Here is a 16,636-nt window from a genome sequence, read left to right as displayed (position 1 = left end):
CCTCCCAAAAAACTATGTATCACCTCCTCATACCACCACACCTTCGCTCAGTCTGTTTCCCATACCTGCAATGCCCTTCTTCCCTGCTCTTCATCTGTTGAAAGCCCAACTCAAACGCTGCTTCCTCCAGGAAGACTTCCCTGATCCTCTAACTATATCTTCTGCCTTAAATATCACATAATACTTACTTTTTTTTTAAAGCTCTGTAATGTCCTTATCCAAGTTATATTGTGCATTGTTGTTATGTCTCTTGGTGTTTATTCCCATGCTGGACTGTAAGCTCCTTAAGGTAAGGAACCATGAATTATCTGAATTTTGCATTTCTCTTGGATTATAGTACTCTGCACAGGTAGGAATTTAATAATAGCAACTAAATACACTTCACAAATATTCTCTCATTTGGTCCTCACAACGACCCTGTGAGGTAGGTGCTATTATTATCTCCATTTTACAGATGAGGAAACTGAGGCAGGCAGAGGTGAAGTGACTTGTCCAGAGTCACATGGCTAGTAAGAGTCTGAGGCTGTCTTTGAACTCAGGTCTTCCCGACTCTAGCTACGTTTGATTCCCTATCCACTGTGCCACCCAGATGTCTCTAACTAATAATAAACCTTTATTGACTGGTGCTAATTAGTTTTAAGATTCTTAATCTGAAGGGTCTCAAGTTTAATGATTCTGAGATCCTAAATCTAGGGTTCTATGATAGGTTCACAGGATTCTTGCTCTGTTCTGCCCCTCCTTCCTGGGCTTGGAGGCCCTTCTGGAATCTTTGACTAGAATTCTGGGCAAATGACTCCAGGTCTTTTGGCTCCAGCTCATTCCCAAGGGGTCCCTGGGTCAGTGCGGTGGGAGAAAGGGTGAAGAAGAGAAGCAAAGTCAAACACACACAGGAGGGATCCCAGGGGAGCCCTCCCACTCAACTTGGACTCAGTTTACTAAAATTAATCATTTCTCCAGCATATGCCAGGGGATGCTGCCGGCCAAAGAACTCTTCCCACTCTAGGGATTCAGGGGACCCAAGATCCAGGCTGCTTCCTACATACTCCCAGATGCTATACCAGGGAGAATGCTGCCCAAGTCCTCAGAGGTTCCATCCAAGCTTTCATTTAGATCAATCAACTAACCCTTCTACATGGACAGTTCAGCCAAGTTTCTGTTCACGACCCTACCATCCTCACAGTCGCCAATGCTCATAATGAATTACAATCCATTCAGGGAGTGCAATGACAATATGAGCAAGACAATTAAATTAAAAGAACATTTACTAATTTTGAATTATGTACAAGACTTGGTTAGAGTTGTAGGAATCCATTCAGAGGAGGGATGGATCCCAGTAGGGGATCAGGTAAAGCTTCCTTGGGGCAGCTAGGTGGCACAGTGGATAGAGCACCAGCCCTGAAGTCAGGAGGACCTGAGTTCAAATCTGGCCTCAGACACATAACACTTACTAGCTGTGTGACCCTAGGCAAGTCACTTAACCCCATTGCCTAACACCCCCCCCCAAAAAAAGAGGTGGGGACTTGAGCTGGGTCTTGGAAGATGAGGCAAGTACATTTGGAAGCAAAATCACAAGCTAAGGTGTAGAGGGGTATTTAGATGAGAAAACAGACAAGAAAAGTGGTCCAACTGCAGCTGTGGATATGTAAAGTGCAGGGCAAGGTGAGTTTGGAGCCAAATTACAAAGGACTTTGAATGCCACTGCTGCTTCATTTCTCTGAGCCTCAATTGTCCCATCTGGGAAATGGAGAGATAGAACTAGGCAGTCTCTAATGTCCCTCTAAGCTCCCTTAGGTTCTAGGTTCTAATGGCTCTTTCAGCTGTGGTATTTTGTTTTGTGTTCTAAGGTCCCTTTCAGCACAGACATTCTCTGTTCTAAGGTCCTTTCTAACTCTAACATTTTATGCTCTATAAGATCCCTTCTAACTCTGATAGTCTATGTTCTATGTTCTAAGGTCTCTCCCAGCTTTAACATTCTATGTTCTAAGGTTGCTTCCAGCTCTGACATTCCACATTCTTAGTTCCGAGTTCCCTCCTGGCTCCAGTGTTTTATAGTGCTGTGCCTTCATTCTATAGACACTGGGAGCTACCGAAAGTTCTTGAGAAAGACACTGAATTTTTAAAGGATTCTCCTGGGAGAGTTATAGTTCTTCTCCCATCCGAGGAAATTCTGTCTGTCTCTGTCTCTATCTCTCTGTTTCTCATCTCTCAGTCTCTCTCCTCCCTTTCTGTCTCTGTCTCTCTCTCCCTGCCCCCCCCCCCCATTTTACTTGCCCAGTTCTGTCTCTATTTGCCTCCATCCCCACCCCCAGGCTCATATTTGGTTTCTGCTTCCTGGCTAAAGTGCTATCCCAGCTGTGATGGTTTGGAATGTGTGGATTTCAGAGAGGGAGCAAGAAGGGAAGCCAGCTTGAGGTACAGCCCTGCTGGCCCTCAATGCCATCCTCTCCCCTTCCCCTTTCCTCCTGGGCCTCACCACACCCCCCCCCTCCTCAGGACACTGGGGGAAGGTCTCTTGGCTTCCAGAGTTTGGAGGAACAGGATTCTCTCAAATTACAGAGACTCCAAGGTCCTCCTACTCTGCCCCCTCCTCTCTCCAAAACACAGTTGTCTATTTCCCCTTGCCCAAGGCCCCCATATATGAAGTGACTTCTGGGGTACTGGCCCCCACTGCACACTCCCAAGCCTGAGACACAGGCCCGCCAGCCTGCGTGCCTGCCATCCACACTGACATACTATTGCTCACACAGACCCTGGGTCAGGTACATGGCTGCTGTGGTTCACAACCAGAAAACCAGGCTCAAGTGTCTCCTCTGTACCTCACACACATAGAAACATATAACCGCTGCCTCTCACAGCCCTGAAAACACACAGAACCATGAGACCGTTCTTGCTTGACCACAAGGGATCCCATACAAACACACATCTGCCGAGGCTGGCACACACGGAGAAACACCAACAGAGGCAATGCGTTTGGAGTCCAAGGTTCTAGGTTAAATACGGGCTGTTCTGTAGTCCTTGGTTGACCTTGGCAAATCACTTCACCTCTGAGGCTGTAACCTTCTGTTGCTTGAGCACACAAAAATATAGACAAATCAACATCTTTGGTCACTCCCATTTGGGAACACCTTTCCTCCTCCCTGCTGGTTACACATGGAAAGACACTCATGGCTGCTGTGCCCCACGTGCTCCCTCCTCACTACATTACTTGGAGTTCTTATCTTCCTCAAGACTCAGCTGGGATGCTGCCTCCTCAATGAAGCCTTCCCAGATCCCCACCCCCACTCTCCGTTAGCAGTCAATTGTCTCTCCCTTCTGGATTATCTTGTGTCAGACTTATTAACGTGTACATTGTATCCTCCCCAGAAAAAAGTAAACTCTCCCTGGGCAGGGATATTTATACTTTTTACTTTGTATCTCCCATGCCCTCAAGTCATGACCAGCCCTTCTCTTCGAATTACAGAATCTTTGGTATCTTTATTCCTGTTCTTTAGAGTTCCTCCTTGGTTATAAATTACAACCTGCTCAGTGTAGTGCCTGACACATAGTAGACACTTAATAAATGCTTATGGACTGACTTCTCACACCTCACACCCATAGGCCTCCCAGACATTCATTCTCAATGCCTCAGAGACTGTTGTTTCACCACAGGATAGAATTAAAAAGATGTATTAAAATTAAAAAAGTTGTATTAAAAAGATGAACCTTTGCTTTCATGAGAATCTCAGAGTCATTAAAGAAACCTTGTAATTTCCCAAAGGGAATCTAGCCCACTCTCCTCTTCCTATTGAACTCCGAAGCCAACTCATTATCTTTCTGTACTGTCTTTTCCAGATATACCTATTGATAGATAAGCTCTATCCAAATGCGTGTTGTAATCTGGGTATTGGACAACCTTTATCCACTTGGTCTTTCCTATGTGGATGGTCAGGTGAGGGATGACAGGTAGACATGCAGAGTACTCTAATAGCCCCCTTGTGATGTTGGCAGAAAATGAGGAAGGTCTCCACCTTGTTGAGTGTACCCTGTGTGGTGAACTTGAGGAAGACCCTGGACAAAAGTTGCACAGGATGGGCAGGCATGCATGGACTATGATAAATATCACTGGAGGGGATTTCCACAATGATGAGGTCACGGCTCCATTTGGATATTTCCAACACATAACTCAGATATTTCCATGGATCTATGATCTCATTAATGGGACTGCTCCTTCCAACAATTCCCAATAACAGAACAGCTCTCTCTAACAACAGAGACCCTTATCCAGCCATCTCTGTCCAGCCTAGGTGGGTCTCATCATGTCTTCCCCTCGATAGTTCACGGATACCAGAGGAAGGCTCGAACTGTCCATTGGTCACTCTTCAATCTCAATGGTGACTGGCCCACCTCTTTCCAATCAGATACCTCTTTGACAACATTCTTTCCACTTTCTCCAAGGTAATTAATTTCTTATGTGTAGCATATTGCAGCCTGGTCATGTGCACAATGTGTCCCTCACCATGGCCCATTGGGTGAGCCTCATTCAGCTCTTCAAAGACAATAGGCTTCTACAACTTGCCACCTTATAGCATTGAAAGAAGGTACTTCATCAGTTTGCTAATAGTAGACAATGGCTGAGTGGAACACAAACCAACCCAAGCCTACTCTCCCCTCACCCACAGAAATACCCACCAACCTACACCAATGGAGTAAGCTAGGTGATCTAGCAAGCTGATAGACTCTGGGCTTACAGTCAGGAAGAGCTGAGTTCAAATCTCACTTCATATACTTCATAGCTATGTGACCCTGGGCAAATCACTTAACCTCTGACTGCCTCAGTTTCCTCAATTGTAAAATGAGGATAATAATAACACCTACCTCCCAGGGTTGTTGTGAAGATCCAATGAGAAACAAAGTGCTTGGCACATTACTATGTCCCTTAACAAATGCTTGTTTCCTTCTCTTTCTTTCCCCAATGATTGCACACATAGAAGTATATACTCGTTGTCTCTTACACACACAAAAACACATGTAAATACACACCTAGTGTCATTCTTAGATACGGTCACCCATGAATGCACTGACATACATACACTGATATACAAATATATCCACTCATATAAATAAAAATAGACAGCCACATACTCACCCACATATGTATCACATACATGCACAGCATACGCACGCACACACGCACACATGCACACATACACACACACACAGAGCTGGCCTGAGAAACACAAAGTCAGCCCTGAAACGTTTCAGCAGCCTCAGCTTGGAATGTGTGACTCATTCAGTGACTGAATACAAATCTTCATTCTCCAACATATGCCCTGGCTCATCTCCCAGCGGGGCCACTGGGCACCCTCCCCCCACCCCCACTGGCCTCCCTAACTATTCAAAGCTTCCTCCTAATAATCATAACAGCAGTGGAAGAAGGGCTGGTTAGAGAATGACAGACCGTTGGATTAAATCCTGGCTTGGTTATTTTGGAGCTGTGTGACCTTAGGCAAATCACTTAGCCTCTCTGGACCTCAGTTTCCTCATAGGTACAATGAGGGGAAAGGGATCAGGCTAGATGAGCCCTGTAATTCCTTCCCCCTCTAAATCTATGCTCCTGTGTGCTGATGAAGTGCCATTTAGCTACAGCTTTAAGATATGAAACACCCTTTATATCCTTTATTTTTCTTGATCTTCAGAAGAATCTTGCCAGGTATCCAAATTCAGGACCCCGAGAGCAGAGCCAGTCTCTCTACTACACAGAAACGCCATAACTGACATCCGTAGTAGCCCATGACTCTCCCTTCTCTTGAGAGTTTCAGAGCTCAGGGGCTCAACAGAGCATTGGAAGATTAGAAGGGACTTTTTTGTTGTTGTTGAGTCATTTCAGTTGTGTCTGACTCTCCTTGACCCCATTTTTCTTGGCAGAGATACTGGAGTGGTTTGCCATTCCCTTCTCCAGCTCATTTTACAGATGAGGAAACTGAGGCAAATGGGGTTAAGTGACTTGCCCAGAGTTGCATAGCTAGTCAGTGTCTGAGGCTAGATTTAAACTCAGGAAGACGAGTCTTTCTGACTCCAGGTCCAGCTCCCTAGGGACCTAGCTACCCTAGGGACCTTAAACCTAAGGGACCTTAGATGTCATCTAGTCAGGCTCCTTCATTTGACAGGCTGTGGAAGCTGAGGCTCAGGAATGGGAAGTGACTTGCCCCAGGTCACACAGCCATTTTAGGACAGAGCCAGAGCTAAAATTCACATCTCTTACGTCTCCAAAGTCTAGGGTACTTCCCATCACACCACAATATCTTATGTATCATTGTCTACCCCACAGTTTGCAGCAAAGGGCAACATGGCTGAACAGACAGAGTTTGGGACTAGGAGCCAGGAAGACCTGGATTCATTCACTCATTCAGTATCTGCCTCAGATACTGACCAGCTTGAGACTCAGTTTCTCCATCTTTCAATTGGAGCTAATGGTAGCACCAACCTCACAGAGCTGTTGTCAAGATCAAATAAGGTTGGTGCCTATAAAGTGCTATATAAATGCTAACTATTATCATCATAATTAAAATAGACGATTGATAAATGTGATGAATGAATGAGCATCACAGGACCATATATCTAGGCTAGAGGCAGCAAGAAATGCTGACCTCCTTTCTTCCTGTTTCTCTATAGCCTTCCAGCCATCTACAGTGAAACGTCTCTAATTCTGACTCCAACTATTCCACTACCCCCACCCCACCCCATAAGATCTTTCCTAAAGCGACCTAGAAACAGTAACTTTCAGGACAGATAAGGAAGGTACTAATTACCAGGAACCTCTATCCATTCATCTGAGCACTCTGAGCTCCTGTTTCTATGACCTTACAGAAGCCTCCCATCATCGCTGCTCTGGGAGAGAGATAGGAGCCTTATCTCCAGTCATAACCTGCCCATTTTAGATAAATGAAGCTGAGGCTCAGAAGAGAGAAGACACTTGCCCAGGGATATAAAGTTGGTTAGGGGAGAAACCCAACTGGAAGGAACCGATGTCTCCTGCCTCTTGATCCACTATAGCTGAGGTGCTAAAAGCAGCCTGACTCAGATTAAAATGGAATCAGGAAATGTTTAACTAAATAAATACAAATGTAATATAACACAGCTAATGTTAATCTGTGGTTTTCTAAGTCAATATGCAGCCCAAGGAGTCTGCTTCTATTTGAGTTTGACATTGCTACATCATAATAAATTTGGATTCTTTCCAACCGAAGGCACTGATCCTTCCTCCCCATGAGACCTCAGTTTACTCAAAAGGCATTTTTAGTAAATAGAGAGGTAGCGTAGCACAGTAGATAGAAGGTCCTCCTTGGAGTCAGGAAGAAAGACCTGGGTTCAAATCCTACTTCCAAGTCACGTCAGCTGCCTGCTGATGAGTTACTTGCCCCCATGCAGCTGCCCTCGACCCTGAGGACCTTGGGCCTGGCTGCTAGTCTGTATTGCCTTAATTCCTGGGTGGGACCAAAAAAAGAAGAGAAAGGAGAGGAAAGGAAAGAAAAGGAGATCGCAGATCACGTATTCCAACCCCCTGCAATCCAATCCAAAACCAAATACTAAGTGCCTACCATATGTGAGTCATTGTTCAAAGGACTGGGTGAAAGGCCAAACAACAAGAAACAAACCAGTCCCTGTCCTCTGGGAGCTTCCAGCTTTCCTTGGAGAGAGGAGGAAACTCAGGCCCAGAGAGGGGCAGTAACTTGCTCATGATCACACAGCACTTTAGTGAAGGAACCAGGGCTAAAACCTACACCTCTGACCCTTTCTACTAGACTCAGTCAATTACTCAGCAAGCAATTAGTAAACATCTACTATGTTCTAGGGACAAAACTGAAACAGTCACTGCCTTCAAAGGAGTGTACTTTCTATTAGGGGGATGACACGTATATGTAGGTACTAGAAAGATAAATAATAGGTGAGTAGATGGACAGATGGATGAATGGGTAGATAGATAAATAATAGGTAGGTGGATGAATGATGTGGATGGATAGACAGATGATAGATAATAGGTAAGTGAATGGATAGATGAATGGGTAGGTGCATAATACATTGATAGATAATAGGTAGGTGAATGGATAGACAGATAGATAAATAGAAGGTGATTCTGGTGGGGATGGCATTAGCATCTAGGGGAATAAGGAAAGGCTTCAAGTAGAAGGTGGCCTATGAGCTGAGTCTTGAAGGAAATAAGTTATAGTAATAGGAAGAAGTAAAGAGGGAGGGCATTCTAAGCATAGAGGGTGGCTAATGTGAAGGTACAGAGGAAGAGGATTGAACTTCCTGTATTTGGAACAGCAGTCAGAAGGCCAGTCCGACTGGACCATAAAATAGGGGAAGGGAATAATGTGAACCAATGTGGAATAATACTATACCAGGCTGCCTTTCGTGACAAACGTCTCATACTGGGGAGAAGTAAGTTAAGATTCAGGTAACCAATTAAACACCCAAATGGTGTAGTACAGGCAGAGAAAGCTTACTGTGCTCAATCAAGGAGGGCTTCCCAACAGAAGTGGGGCTTGGGAGAAGTGGAGGGAAGAGAAACAACAAAGGCATAGCTGGCCCAAGGCCACCAACCCCAGGCAGCCCAGCCCTTGGAGGCCATGCTCAGGGAACTGTCGAATCATGGGTCACCTGGTACAGCCCACATACAGTGGGAACTCAAAGAAGTGTGGGAAGCAGGCTCAGGCCAGCCAAGACTAACACCCGTAGCAACCTCAGCTTTATCCAGGCCATCAGAGTAATTAATTCTACAAATAACAATAACAGAAACAGACAGCAATAATGACACTCTGTGTTTACAGAAACTAGGCTCCGGGAATAGGATTGTATGCCCTTTGTGTACAGGGATGACGCTGCCAATCAGCAGGCCTGAGACCTGGGTTATGTCCCCAAAAGTGAGGAAAGGAGCCACAGAACCACATAGGCTATCTCAGCCACCTACCTTACATCCTTGCCAACCACCTCTCCCAGCCATGTGAACTCTGGGTCTGTATCCTGGGAAAACCAGGTTAGAGCTGAGCTTGGACTTGGGCAATGGATGACATCCTACCCTGGCCTTAGACTCAGCCAACACCCCAGACTGATCCCTAACATCAGCCCTGTACTGATCTAAAACTAGGAGAGCTGGCAAGAGAATGTGGATGGTTCTTTGCAATCCATCACTTAACCTCTGTTTGCCTTGGTTTCCTTACTTGTAAAATGGAGATAATAATAGCACCTCAAACACAGGGTTATTGTGAGGATCAAATGAGATACAGCATTTGCAAAGTGCTTAATATAGTGTCTGGCACATAATAGGAGCTTCATAAATGCTTACTCCATTCCCTTCCCCCACCCCTACTGCTGGAACACCTGTACTTGCCCATTGGTTTAAAAGAACAATCTTCACATTGGTCACAGTTGGTCTAACCCCAATCCAGCTCACTGAGTGCAAGGTTCAGGCCTTGGACATGGCATGGGTGAGTAAAGTCCTCAAGGTTCTCCTGGTGCCCAGTTGCCTGGCAGTTCTATTTGGTCACCTGACATGGTCCCCAACCCCTAGACCCTAAAGGACAAATGTGGTTCTCAAAAGAGCAATTTCATTTAGATTGGCATGATTTCTGGGCTGGACTGGGTGGGCACACCGATGCCTTTGGGGCTGGGAAGAGATGTTAGACCTGGAGGGGGCTTGGCTTGGCTTGGTGTGGAGAAAAGGGCAGAGGAGGTAGGAGGGGGGCAGTCCCAGAGGAAGCCGCTTAGGGGGGTGTGGACCCAAATAAGTCACCTCCCCCTCTCTGTGCTTTGTGAACTTGGCAGAATATGTTTGAAAGGTAGCAAGAGATTCCTCCCAACCTGCTTCCATCAAGCAGCCCACCCCTCCCTCCACTGTGGAAGCCAGCAAGAAGGGCCCCTCATATCTCTCCATCTGGGTAGAGAGGGCTGGCCAGCTCCAGTGCTCCTAGAGATCTTGCTAAAGTCTGGGGAGATTATACCAGTAACAATCACTCCCATATCTATGGCACTTTAAGGTTTGCAAAAAGCTTTTTCCTTACAAAAACCTTATTAAATATTATTTATCCATTTTACAGACGAGGAAAGTGAGACTCAATGCAGACTTTCCCCGAGTCACATACTTCACAAGTGTGGGAGCTGAGGTTTGAATTCTGTGCTTCTGACTGATTCCCAGATCAGTCATAATGGCAGGGACTTTGCCAATCAGTGGCAAAAGATAAATGAATTTGGAGTCTGAGGTATCTGGACACAAATCCCAGATCTACTGTTTACTAGCTATATGACCCTGGGCAGATTCCTTTTCCTCTCTGGGCCTCCACGTCTTCATCTGTAAAATAAGAAGGCTGGGTAGATGGCCTTCAGGGTCCCTTCAGTTCCATTTCTCACCCTATGCTCTCTCTACACCATGTTGGCTCTCAGTGGGAATTAGCAGAGCCCAGATTAGAACCAAGGTCCTTTTGGACTCCACATCCAGCAGTCTTTCCACACTTAGTCAGACTACACCTAGAGCTAGTTAGCTTCCAGAATCTCTCCCCCACCAGGAGTTTTCCCATGTTCCAAAAATGGAAGACAGACTCCTGAGTAGCTACAGGGCATATCACAAAGAATGCAGAACACACTGAGGAAGGAACATAGAGACAAGAAGAGCGAACCTGGAACACAGGATACAGGGCATGGAACACACACATACACACACACATACACACACAAAATGGAGCATGGAATCCATGGGCATAGAACATGAAAGATGGATCCAGTATGGAACATGGAGAACAGAGTGCTGAAGAGGGGTATATAGAACACAAAGTTTAGAATTGAGAACACTGAGCATGGAATATAGAGACATGAATAGGGAATATAGATCATCAGAATATGGAGTTCAGTACATGGGACACAAAAAAAATGGGGAATGGAATCCTTGGATATAGAAATAAAACATAGACCAGTAGGAAACATGGAGCACAGAACACTGATGAGGGGAAGACAGAACATAAAGTTTAGAATGAAGAACACTGAATATAGAATATGGAGGGAAATAAACATGGAACCCAGAACAATAAAATATGGAACAATGCATTGAACTCAGAAAATGGAGCATGGAATCCATGGACATAGGACACAATGCATGGACCCAGTACAGAATGCTGAGGAGAGGAATATAGAATACAAAGTTTGGAATGCAGAACACAGAAATCAGAAGAGGGACCACCAGCATGTCTGAGAAGCCACTGCGTGGGGCAGCAAATCAAAGAAGCAAAATGGAGGTAACAGAAAGAACAGCTGGGGATAAACCTTTCCCTCCCTCCCTCCTCTGTCTCTCTCTGTCTCTCTCCTTCCCTCCTTCCCTTCCTCCTCCTCCTCTTCCTTCTTCTCCTTCTCTCTCTCTCTCTCTCTCTCACACACACACACACACACACACACACACACGAACACACATACACACGCATCTCCTTTTACAACTTGATTCTTCTCCTTTTTCTTGGAAAACAAGTATAGGGTAGAAGGAATAAGAGGGAAGAGAGGGGAGGAGGTGGAGTGGAGGAAGAGAAAGGAAGGTGAATGAAGAAGATAAGGGAAAGAAGAGGGATAGGGAAGGAAAGGAAATGAAAACTTAAAAGGAAAAGATGAGGGGAAAAGGAGGAGGAGAAAGGAAGGAGGGAAGGAAAAGTAGAAGGAAGAGGAAGAGAAAAGAAAAAGGAGATGATAGGAGAAGAGAAAAAAGAGAAGGAAGAAGAATAGGAGAAAATGATTAGGAAGATGACTAGGAGGGAGGGAGGAGGAGAGACAAGGAGAAAGAAGGAGAGGAGGAGAAAGAGAGGGAGGAAGGAAGAAGATGATAAGAGTAGGCTTACCTCCCCTGATTTTCCACAGAGTATCAGTTTGTCCATGCTCTCAGACCTACTTTGGGACTAAGCTATGGCCCCCTCATGCATTAGGGACCTTCAACCACTCTGAGGCAACCAGGTGTGAAACCTGTTGGGTTGTGAATTCCTGGGAGATCTGGGGGGAGGAAACCCATTATCCCTAAGTCTGGAGGCATGCCCTCCAATGAAGTCCCAGAATGAGAGGATTTAGAGTTCATTTAGTCCTCCTCATTGTCTCATTGTCATGGTTAGGAAGCCGAGGAACAGAGAAGGAAGACACCCAGAAAACGAGTGGTAGAGGCAGCCAAAAGCCCTGTGAGCTCTCCAGGCTCCTGTGGAAGGCTCCCTCTATGACCACCCAGAGACTCCTGTGACTACTGGCCCACAGGCAGAGAACAGGGTCTCCCCAACTCCAGAAGCCCTCAGTGTGAGGCACACAAGGGAGCGTGACTCAGCCCACTGCAGAGTCCTTAGCAGTGCTGCGCCCATAGCAAGGAGCCAAATCCCATTGCTTCAGGAATTCAGAGGGTCAATCCTGGAGCCAAGTGATCTGGGTTCACATCCTGCCTTTGAAACTTTTTAGCTTGTATGGCAGGCCATTTAATTTTTTTTTCTCTTAGTTTCCTCATCTGTGATGAAAACACTTTGTTAATCTCAAAGTTTTAAGGTTTAAGCTATTAGAGTGATTATTACCCCTAACCAAATGCTGGTTGGTTGGAAGAGACTGCCTAGAGGGCCAGGGACTGAGAGCCTCTGGGCCTTGAGCATGCTGGCATTGACACTGTTTGCCTAGACCAAGGACTAGAGGAAATTTCATTGATCTTTAGAGGGATATCTAGTTGGAAGGGACCTTAGAGTGGTCTAATCTCTCATTTTACAGATGGGTAAAATGAGGACCATTGAGGCACTCGACCACAAATCACAGCCCTCAAACTCTAAATCCAGTGTTAGTGGCTTTTGGGACCGGGCTAGGGTCTTCTGGTTGGGAGTACATGAGTCAGACCAGGGAAACTGCCATGGGCAAGGAGGAGAGCTCAGGCTGGTCTTGAAAGGGGGTCGAGGGGGGGTGTGCTGGGAAGGGAGGAGGCATGAATTGTTAATCAAGCTGGCTTTGTGTTTCTGAATCAGATTAGAGCTGGAAAAAACCTTCTAATGCAGAATACAGAATGTTGGAGCTGGGAAGGCCCTTAGAACATAGAAGGTAACAGCTGGGAGGATCCTTAGAACACAGAATGTCAGAGCTGAGAGGATCCTTAAAACACAGGATGTCAGAATTGGAAGGGCCCTTAGAACAGAGAATGTCAGGGCTAGGTGGGTCCTTAGAACACAGAATGTCAGAGCTGGGAGGGCCCCTAGAACACAGGATGTCAGAGCTGGGTGGGTCCTTAGGGCAAAAGACATTTAGAGGCTGGAAAGGAACATAGACTAGAGATCATAGAATGTCAGAGTTGGGGGGGTAACTTTAAAACCCAGTGTCAGAGCTGGAAGAGGCCTTGACTATCACTTCATTCAACTCCCTCATTTTAGAGGAGAGGAAACTGAGGCTCAGAAATGAGAAGTGACTTGTGTGTGAGGGTCATAGAGCCAGCAGGTAACATTTGGGAAAGCCTAGCTCCTTCAGTTCCAGAAGGGAATCCTGACTTCCCTTGGGGGAGCTCAGTTCCCACCCACTCCCACCCACCACCCTATCTTTCTTCACATACCCACCAGGCAAAACAGCAACTTCAACCAAACCCTCTCTCAGTCCTCCTCCAGGCACCTATTTTGTCAAAGCCATTGTGCACTTTTCTCTCTTTCTTTCCTTTTCCTGTTCTGTTCCTTTCCTTTCCTCCTCTCCTTTTTCTCTCTCCACCCTAGCTCCCTGTAAATTAATTTCAGTCTGACCATACTAGTGATCCTGTGTTTCTGAGGTTCGCTGGAGTGGAGGAAGAGAAGGCTGGGAGAAGGGGAAGGCAGAGGGCAGGAAAGATCGAGCTTGGACCCACGGTCACCATAAGAGGACCAGACCAAGCAGAAGGGGGACCCCAATTCTGCTGTACTGAATGACCATCTAAAGGTATATCCACTGTGATATTTCAGAAAGAGACTACCCAGAGAGCCTGGCACCTGGAAATGATAGAGTTGTCAAATCATTGGATAGCAGAGCTCCCAAGAGACCTCAGAGATATGGAATCCAAATTCCTCATTTTGAGTGTGGGAGAAACTGAAGCTTGGAAGAGTGAAGTCAATTGGGTGAAGCCACAAAATGAGTAAGTGGTGTACGCATGGGCTGGAGAGAATACAAACTCAGATTATGTAACCACAGGGCTTTAGAGCTGGAAGGAACCTTTGAGACACAATCCGTTTTACAGATAGGGAAACTGAGACCCACAGAAGAAATGTGAGTAACTAGCAGAGACAGGATTTGAACACAAGACGTCTTCTGACTCCAAATTCAGGGCTCTTTCCCTGTCATCATCCTATCTGGGTCCCATTGTCTTCTTGTTATCTGCCTAGCTCCCAGGAAGGAGTCGCTTTTCTCATTTTGTTAGCTGCCATATTGGGGTCTAGTCTGGGCTCAGGTCAAAGCGCAGAGGGAGGTACCTGTAGTCATGGGCCTCTGACTCCTGGATCTTTTCCTTGAATTAGAAAAGGCCACTGAGATGGCCTCTCAACCACAGGACCATAGAGATCCCACACAACGGCTTCATTTTACTGTTGGGGGAGCTGAGGCCCAGAGAGGAGTTGGCCCAAGGTAACTCAGCTAATCAAGAACAGAGCTCCCACCACTCCCTACCATCTCATATTCCTACAACAAGCCCCCCAAGAAGTGGGATACCAACCTAGTACATACTTCAAGGGAAACTGAGAAACCCCTCTGTCTTAAGACTGTTTGGACTGCCACCATTCATACATTCATTGTTTTGAATAAGTATTGCCCTATCCCTCCTGTTACCACAAGCATCTGAGGAAACAGTAAGGTCTAGACACCATGCATGGTTTAAGCAGCATGGTGAAGATAAAGGGAGGGAGTGCAATATAGACAGAGAGGGGTGGTATAGACAGACTATGGTATATTACTGTTGTTCAGTGGTTTCAGTCGTGTCTGACTCTCTGTGATCCCATTTGGGATTTTCTTGGCAAAGATATTGGAGTGGTTTGCCATTTCCTTCTCCAGCTCATTTTACATATGAGAAAACTGAGGCAAACAGGGTTTGCACTCTATCCATTGACCACCGAGCCGCCCCAACTGTGGTACAGACAGGCAGAATAATGTATTGACAACAGAGGTGTTAAACACAAGGTCTTAGATGAAAATGCAGTTAGGCACTATTTGGCCAAATAAGCAAAAATACAATGAAATGGCTAACATTCCATCTTATAACTAAGTCAACATGCCACCCTCAGGGATCCTTATGTGTGTATTAGTGGCTTTTTTCAGAGTTTGACACCACTGGTGTAGGCAGGGACTATGTTATAGACAGACAGTAATATGGTATGGACAGTTTGAATGGGTGGAGGCAGTGTGGTAGACAAAGGCAGGATGGGATAGCTGGTTCAGGCAAAAGCAGTACCACATAGACAGAAGTAGAGTGGTAGAGACAGGGACAGAGTGGTGTAAGAGACAAAATGTCAGAAAAAGGCATTATGGTATAGGCAGGAGAAATGTAGTATGGATAACGGCAGTATGTTTGACATATAGGGAGTGTCATGTAGGGAGAGACAGCTTATTCTAGATAGAGACTGCCTGGTATAGACAGACACGTGGTTTAGGCAGAGAGAGATAGGGACAGCTAGGTGGTGCAGTGGGTGAGGAAGACTCATCTTCCTGAGTTCAAATCTAGCCTCAGACACTTACCAGCTGCAAGTCCCTGGGCAAGTCACTTAACCTTGTTTGCCTCAGTTTCCTCATCTGTCAGGAAATAATAAACCACTCCAGTGTCTTTGCCAAGAAAACCCCAAATGGGGTCACAAAGAGTCAGACACAAGTGAACAACAACAAAGCAGAGTGGCATAGACAGGCAGAGAAATGTAGGGAAAGATACAGTTTGGTGCAGGTGGAAGAGCCCTCCCTCTCACAGGGAGATCTGGTTTCTAATCCCAACTCTACCATTAACTCTTTGTGTGACCTCCTTGGGCAAATCACTTCTTTCTTTAGGCCTAGGTTTCCAGAAAAAGGGGCTCAGACTAAGTGATGATCCTAGCCTAAGAACCTGGCAAATAAATCTCAGGACTCAGTCTTTATCCTACCAAAGTCAAATCCATTTCATTTCCCTTGCAGGGATTTAGGGTGGGGTAGAGGAATAGCAGTGGGCTCAGGGAAGGCTTGGGGGCCCTAGCCTGGCACTGGAAAAACTGAGCTCATGCTCAGGGGATCCTATTACATGGGGAGTGGAAGTAGGGTATAAAAGGAAGGAGCTTCCCCTCTTTTACAAGAGGAATCAGCTCTGATGGCCATCCCTCTCTCTCCTCTCTTCCTCCCCTCATGTAGCCAGCAGCCAAATGAAGCAGTACACAGGACCCAAGGAACTGAAGTGTGGGGTGAATGGAGAGGAGGCCGGTGACTGATCTTAGGGTAGTGCCAGACAGGTCATAGCCACTCCAAAGATATGTTGTACCACACACACACACACACACAGGGTCCCCCATGGAATAATGATCAGGGATAGCAGTGGTCAGGCATCTGAGACTCTGAGCCCTGGCTCCAGAGCAGCTTGGAATCCTGTCACAGACTGAACTCCAATCAGGCCCAGACTGATAAACCCCGAAACTGACCTCCTCAATCAGTCAAG

This window comes from Vombatus ursinus, unplaced genomic scaffold (genome assembly GCF_900497805.2).
Source record: "Vombatus ursinus unplaced genomic scaffold, bare-nosed wombat genome assembly UNPS02009918.1, whole genome shotgun sequence".
Lineage (NCBI taxonomy): Eukaryota > Metazoa > Chordata > Mammalia > Diprotodontia > Vombatidae > Vombatus > Vombatus ursinus.
Note: the sequence above shows the minus strand (reverse complement) of the source record.